The 6,728-nt window shown below is 30.6% G+C and overlaps 1 protein-coding gene across 2 annotated transcripts in view; it reads left to right on the top strand.

Annotated features, from left to right (window-relative positions):
- LOC118733532 (neuroglian) overlaps window positions 1-6,728 on the top strand; it is a 195,052-nt gene that overhangs the window by 2,422 nt on the left and 185,902 nt on the right. The window lies entirely within an intron of this gene.

Here is a 6,728-nt window from a genome sequence, read left to right as displayed (position 1 = left end):
GGATCCACGGTAATTTTCCACGGTAATTTTTACCGTAGATCCACGGTTATTTTTACCGTAGATCCACGGTAATTTTTACCGTAGATCCACGACAATTTTTACCGTGGATCCACGGTAATTTTACCGTAGATCCACGGCAATTTTACCGTAGATCCACGGTAATTTTACCGTAGATCCACGGTAATTTTACCGTAGATCCACGGTAATTTTTACCGTGGATCTACGGTAAAATTTACCGTGGCGCGTGTGTGTAGACACTGCCTATTTATTTAGTTTATTTTATGTTTAATATTTTTTTTCAAATGCCTACGTAGTTATGCAACAAACATCATATAAATTCGATTTTCAAACTTTGAATAAAAATTGTACAAATTCGACATATTTTCACCAAATTTTTAAACTTTTTATTCAGAATTTTATATTTGTTTTTTTAAGAATTTTTTTTGCTTACGGTGTCACGCATTTTTTCCCATACAAAGTGTACTCGACAATTTTATATGGAAGAGAATGCATAGCATCGTCAACAAAAAAAAAATTGTCAAAAATCAATTGTATTTTCTAGCCACGTGAAACTTTCACTTTATTATACTAAAATTGAATGGGCTAAAAAACTGCATACCAAAAAAATTTCTAACAATTCTGAATAAAAAGTTTAAAAATTTTGAGAAAATTTGTCGAATTTTCATAATTTTTGTATAAAGTTTGAAAAGGGGATTTATACGGTGTTTGTTGAATATATAGCCATGCTTTTTTAAAAAAGTATTAAACATAAAATAAACCATGGAATTACATATAACAAAAACTCTTCAAAGTAAGGCGAGTCTATTATTTCTGCCCCCACTGTATGTATACCCGCCAGAATAATCTCCGTACAGTATTTTTTTTTTTAATATTTCTTTTGCGGGCCAATGAAACTAATAGTGGAATGGACTGGGAACGCTACCGCTCCATGCGAAAATATATTACTTTGGTGAATAGATAATAGCAAGGCGAATTCATACAAGGTGATAGCGGCAGCACAAAAATCAAAAACTAAACTAAAAATTTATACGCACGATAACAATCGGACCGCAAAAAACGACATTTTGACAATCGGCGAAATTCGCCTTCAAATCAGCTGTTCCGGAATCACCACCTGTATGAATGCGCTTTGGGAAGTAGTTATGAGACTTTTGTCTGCGATTGGAGTCGAACAGCTAAGCTCTTTGACACCCAATCACAAAAGTATTGGCACAGAGAAGTTTTCGCGATATTTGCAAAGATTTTCATTCTAATTTCTTTTCGATAATTTTTAATAAAAAAATAGTTCATAATACACAAAAAAAATATAAAAATAATATCTCTAAACTTTGTGTAAAACTCGGGAAAATTCAACAAACTTGCATACTAATTAGCAACTTCCTCTCCAGATTTTCTAGAAAAATTCTAAGTAGGTATGCAGTTTTATATATAACCCATTCAATTTTAGTATAACAGCGCTTGCAGTTGCGTTGATTTTTTTCCAATTTGCCAATACTTTTGTCCGGCACTATAGATCAACAGTAAAAAAGATGAAAAAAAGAATAATGAAAATAGTACAATTGGCGGTATATAGCCTCCTTAGATCATGCTTCATATTGTTTACAAATTTCCTGCTAAAATCTTGTGTAGTTTCGGCGTAAGAAGACAAAAAAGCATCTCTTTCCCTGTAACCGCCAATACTCGTTAAATATGAAGATTTTTATTTTTAGAACATTGCAAAATCGGTTTTTTTATTTTTATTTTTCCAATCAAGAATAATTGTTATGTCAATAGGGATGTTTTAGATATTTTTTTAATTGAAATAAATAAAAATTTTAAGTTTTCTTTTCAATCATCTTCAATTTCTGATAATTCAATAAAATATAAGAACAAAAAATTTTTAAAATTTTACATCTACACCGTTAAATTTGTGTTTTTATTGTTTCGATCAAAAATAACCGTTATTTTGGATTTTAATTTTTTTATCACTTTTAACCGTTATGATCTATAAAATTGTATCTGAAAATAACGATTATAATATTACCGAAACAAAAACCAAAACAAAAATAGCGGTCGAAAATTGATAAAAAAGTAAAAATCATAACATATGTATTTAGGTAACAGTTAAATTTCATCAGAAAAATAGAAATTAATTTTAACAATTAAATTATAAATTTGATTAGGAAGATCATAACCGTCCTTTTTTCTACATTTTGCGAGCAAATTGAAACGCGTCTCCTGAAAAATCTTGTTTTTTGAATTGTGTAATAAATGAAAACAGAAAAATTATTATTTTTTACTTGACTATACATTTTTTTTATGCCCGGCTGCTGAGTTGTGGTCCGCTTCATTAATTGCGAAACACCAATAAATAAATCGAAATTATGTAGTATTACGGGTGTATGCTGCCTGCCCGCGCTGATCTTACAAGCACAGTGGCACAAATTTAATGATATCACCAGTGAATTATGCGCTTATTTATTTACCTACAGTCATACATTATGTGCATACATACATACATACGTATGTACATATTTGTTTAACAGTCGATTCTTTTTGTTTGAACTACATACTACTTATTTATTTGTTTGCTTTCCATATTCAGTTTACTTTGTGTTTTCCAAATGAGTTTTCCTTTTTATTTGCGCTGATTTTCCACCCTAAAATTGCATTGCAAAAACAATGCAATCTGATAGTGGTCTTCTATTTAGAGTCCTTTCAGACCTTTGTCGATAGCATCTGCCGCCTTTCTCGCTGTTAATCCACTTCCATTTCCACAGATCCGTATTCAATAGATTTTTGAATTGAAAAGTGTTTTTCTTGTATTTCTGGATGAAAATATTTAAAATGGATTATTTACTTATGTATGTATGTATGTGCATATGTATACGTATGTGCTACTATATATTTACATTTGTAGCGTAGATATATAAGTACATGTATGTATAACATGTTTGTGTATATGTGTTGTCTTTTTAACTTAATGCTTTGAAAGTTTATTTAATTTGTGCGTCCACCCGCTTAACTGGTACGTCAAAAGAAAACTATAAAAATCATATTTATTTGCGCACAGGCATCAAATCATTATAAATATCTATGTATTTAATCTATATTTGTATATACATATGTAGTATGTGTGTATGTACAGCTAGACTAAGCGAATAATAATTTCAAATAATTTTGCGAAAGAATGCATTCCAAAAGTAAAATGTAAAGACTTCTTTCCCATCTACATACAGTTGCGGTCAAAATAATAGCACCAATATTCAGAATAGTGTTGCCATCAACTTATGTTTCTTTATTTATTTTTAATAACTTTCCTTTTAATTATAGTTCGATAATAGAAATCAAATAAATGAAAGTTTCAAAGCTCGCACAAAGTTCACAAAAATTTGTCAAACTTCAAAAAATTGCATCAAAATTTTCGAGAATGCAATATTGTAACTCATTCAGTTTAAGGGTCAGTTTCTCAATGTCTGGTTAATACAAACTGCAGGTTAAACATTTTTATCGAAGGGATTGAACCCATAACATTAACAGAGAGTCGATAACGTCGATTACGAGTTATTGTAATTATTGTTAACCAGACATTGAGAAACTGGCCCTAAGTGTAATAATGTGTAATTTTCCAAGTCTCTAAAGATTACCATTGATTTTTTAGTTTTTTTTTTGCCGAGGGTGTTGAGCAATTTCTTCCACATAAAAATAAAATTGTTGTAGCTTCTTGTAGGTTTTACCACTTTTTATACGTTTTTTTATATGAATTTGGGAATTAACTCGGATCCGGGGAATTTTCGATGACAACACTGGTAAAAACGGCCAGTTGTTGTCTTTTGTACAAGTAAGAAAACGAAGCGAAATTTTTTTTGTTTTTATTATTTATTTTATATTTTTTTATTTTATTTTATTTATATACTTAATTTTACTTTTTTTATTTTCATTTGCTTTATTTTATAGCACATTTCTTATTTTACTATTAGTTAATTTAATTTTTAGAGATGAATTTTTTTAAAAAGTCCACAACAACTAACTGAAAGCAACGTAAAAAAATATAGAACTTATAAAAAAAGAATGAAAAAGAAATAAAAAAAAAGTCGACTGGCCGTGGGACTCGAACCCACGACCTTGCGGCTGGTTTATCGCGTTACTGCCGTCTGTAAGGGTAAAATTTAATTTGCATTTATGCTTATTAATTCAAATTAATTTTCTCCGTCTGTCTACCATATAAACTAAGTATACAGATTAATGCAATTTTATTTTTAATCGTTTAAATAAAAAGAGGTAGCAATAACTCTTATTTCTTGTGCATTAAAAGTAATATTTCTACTTTAAAACACAATTTTCACACGAGTTTCTTGTTCACTACTAAATTCTTATTTTAATGCTCGCTAATCACAGTAAAATTCTGACAATTTTAAATTCTTTGCAACAGGGTTATTACAGATTGGGGAACTTACGGGGCAATTCTGGCTAAGATAGTTGAATGTGTTTTGTAAGACAATTGACAATTTTGTTTGTTCTGGCACGAAAGTCTTACAAAAAAAAGCTTCCTTGTCAATTTTCATGGTGAAAAGCACTTTTGACAGAAAACAACCCCAATAATAGCAATGGCCGAGCAACTGGCGTGCTCTCAGGCAGCGGAATTTCTTTCTTAATTTTAAATTTAAAACTTTTTCTTTTTTTTAGCTTTGATATTTTTTCCTTCCTTAATTTAGTTTTCTTCGAATTTTTAGATACATATTTACATTTAGAAACTTATTTTATTTACCTATTTTTATTATATATTTCTTCATTTTTAGATTTTATTGTTTTAACATTTTTTTTTATTAATTTTCATTTGATTTGTAGACATTTGCATTTTTTCTTTGTTTGGTTTAATTTTCTTTAATTTTATTAAAATAGGTTTTATTGTTTTAAAAAGAAACACAGTTTTTTTAATTTAATTTAATATTTAGAAACTTTTTTATTTTTTCTTTTTATTTTAGTATATATCTTTTTTTGGGTTTTAATTTAATTTTCTTTTAATTTCTAGTTTTTATTGTTTTAAAAGGAAAAAAAAACAATTTTAATTTAGTTTAATTTTAGAAAACATATTGCTATAAGACAAGCAGAATAACGCTAAGACCTCCTCGTTAGCAGATCTTTCAATTAGTCTCCTGCAAGACAGAAGAAAGCTTTCAACATAATTGCCAGAATTGACTTTGGTCTTTCGAAAGACGACGGTAAGTTGAAAGACAGTTACCAGAATTGCTCTGTCAGTTTTTGTACTGGTCGGCATCAATAACTTATAGGGTAAAAAAGATATTGCAAAATATCGATTACGCACTACTGTTTCAGTGCTCGGCACTGTATATTTTATATACATATGTACGTACGTATGTACTATTCATACCCACATAAATAAAATGAGATACTCAAAAGATTCTTGATCTATACAAGTTTCAGTGGATTTACTTATTCGCCACTTTATTTTACTTTTAATCTATGTATGTATAGGTGTATTAGGGTGGTCCTAAAATGAAATGAACGGGTTTTTTCAGTCTCACCCCCTCAATCGGTAATACCGTTTGGAAACGGTTAAGGCGTGTCGCACAGGGGGCAAAGTACAGATTGCTCTATAGATACTGAAAAAATTAAAATTATATTTTTTTTCCATCTAATAGATACCCAAAAATCGATACTACCATAGTCGAAGCTATCAGATATAAAATTTGGTTCCAATTGGACTCGGTTATGACGTCTTCATAGGCTAATCTGTACTTTGACCCCTGTGCGACACGCCCTAACCGTCTCCAATCGGGACCAAAATTTATATGTGATACCATCGACTATAGTAGCATCGACGTAGGGGTTGAGGCTTATCCTGATCTGATGTAAAAATTTGCTTTCTACATTTAAGGACCACCCTAAGGTACAAACATATGTACGTACGTATCTCACTGTGACGCGCGTATGTATTTGTCAATTTTAATGCGAATGCTTTATGAATGCATGTATGTATGTGCCTACATAGTAAGTATTCGCCGCCGCCGTTTTGTGTACTCTTTGTTGCCTTGGTTTTTGGTTTAATTTTGTTTTATTATTATTTTGTTGTTGCTATTTTCATTGTCTCTTGTTGGTATCCTCTTTTTCCAGCTGTCTCCTTTGATATTATTTTCGATGGATCTTTTTTTTTATTTATTTATTTTATGTTTTTATGCTGTACCTCATTCGCTCTGTTTTTATTCAAATAATTTATGTATTTTTGTTGTTTGTTGTACAACTTTATTCATACAATTCTCAACGTTTTGAGGTTTTGCGGTCGTTTCGTGCCACAGCTTTTATTTTTTTTCGGTAGACGCCAGTTTACGCATTGGCCTGCGCATAACCAAGCTTGTTCGACGCCCGCTTTAGCGTTTGTGTTGGCGTTGGAGGTACTGGCGGATTACGTCATTTTGCCAAACATTTTTTCGTCGGTTAGTTGACAGTCCGTCCACTCGCTCGCACACGCTATGCGCTGTGTTCTAAAGAAATTGAATGGAGTTTGCAGTAGGCTAGAAACTAGAAATTTTCAGTTTTTTAGTTACCTTGATTTGTGATTTAATTTTGGTTCATCTACGTAGTATGTATGTATGTACATTATTCATTCTTATAAATGCTTTCCGATTTTTAAACAGTTACGTTATGACATAAAAATTTTCGTTAAAAGAGAATCTTCCCTCAAGCCGCGGATTCTACATATAAAATCT

The sequence above is a fragment of the Rhagoletis pomonella genome, unplaced genomic scaffold (assembly GCF_013731165.1).
Source record: "Rhagoletis pomonella isolate Grant_MI unplaced genomic scaffold, Rhpom_1.0 Rhpom_scaffold_00002, whole genome shotgun sequence".
Lineage (NCBI taxonomy): Eukaryota > Metazoa > Arthropoda > Insecta > Diptera > Tephritidae > Rhagoletis > Rhagoletis pomonella.
Note: the sequence above shows the minus strand (reverse complement) of the source record. Positions and strands in the feature narration are given on the sequence as shown.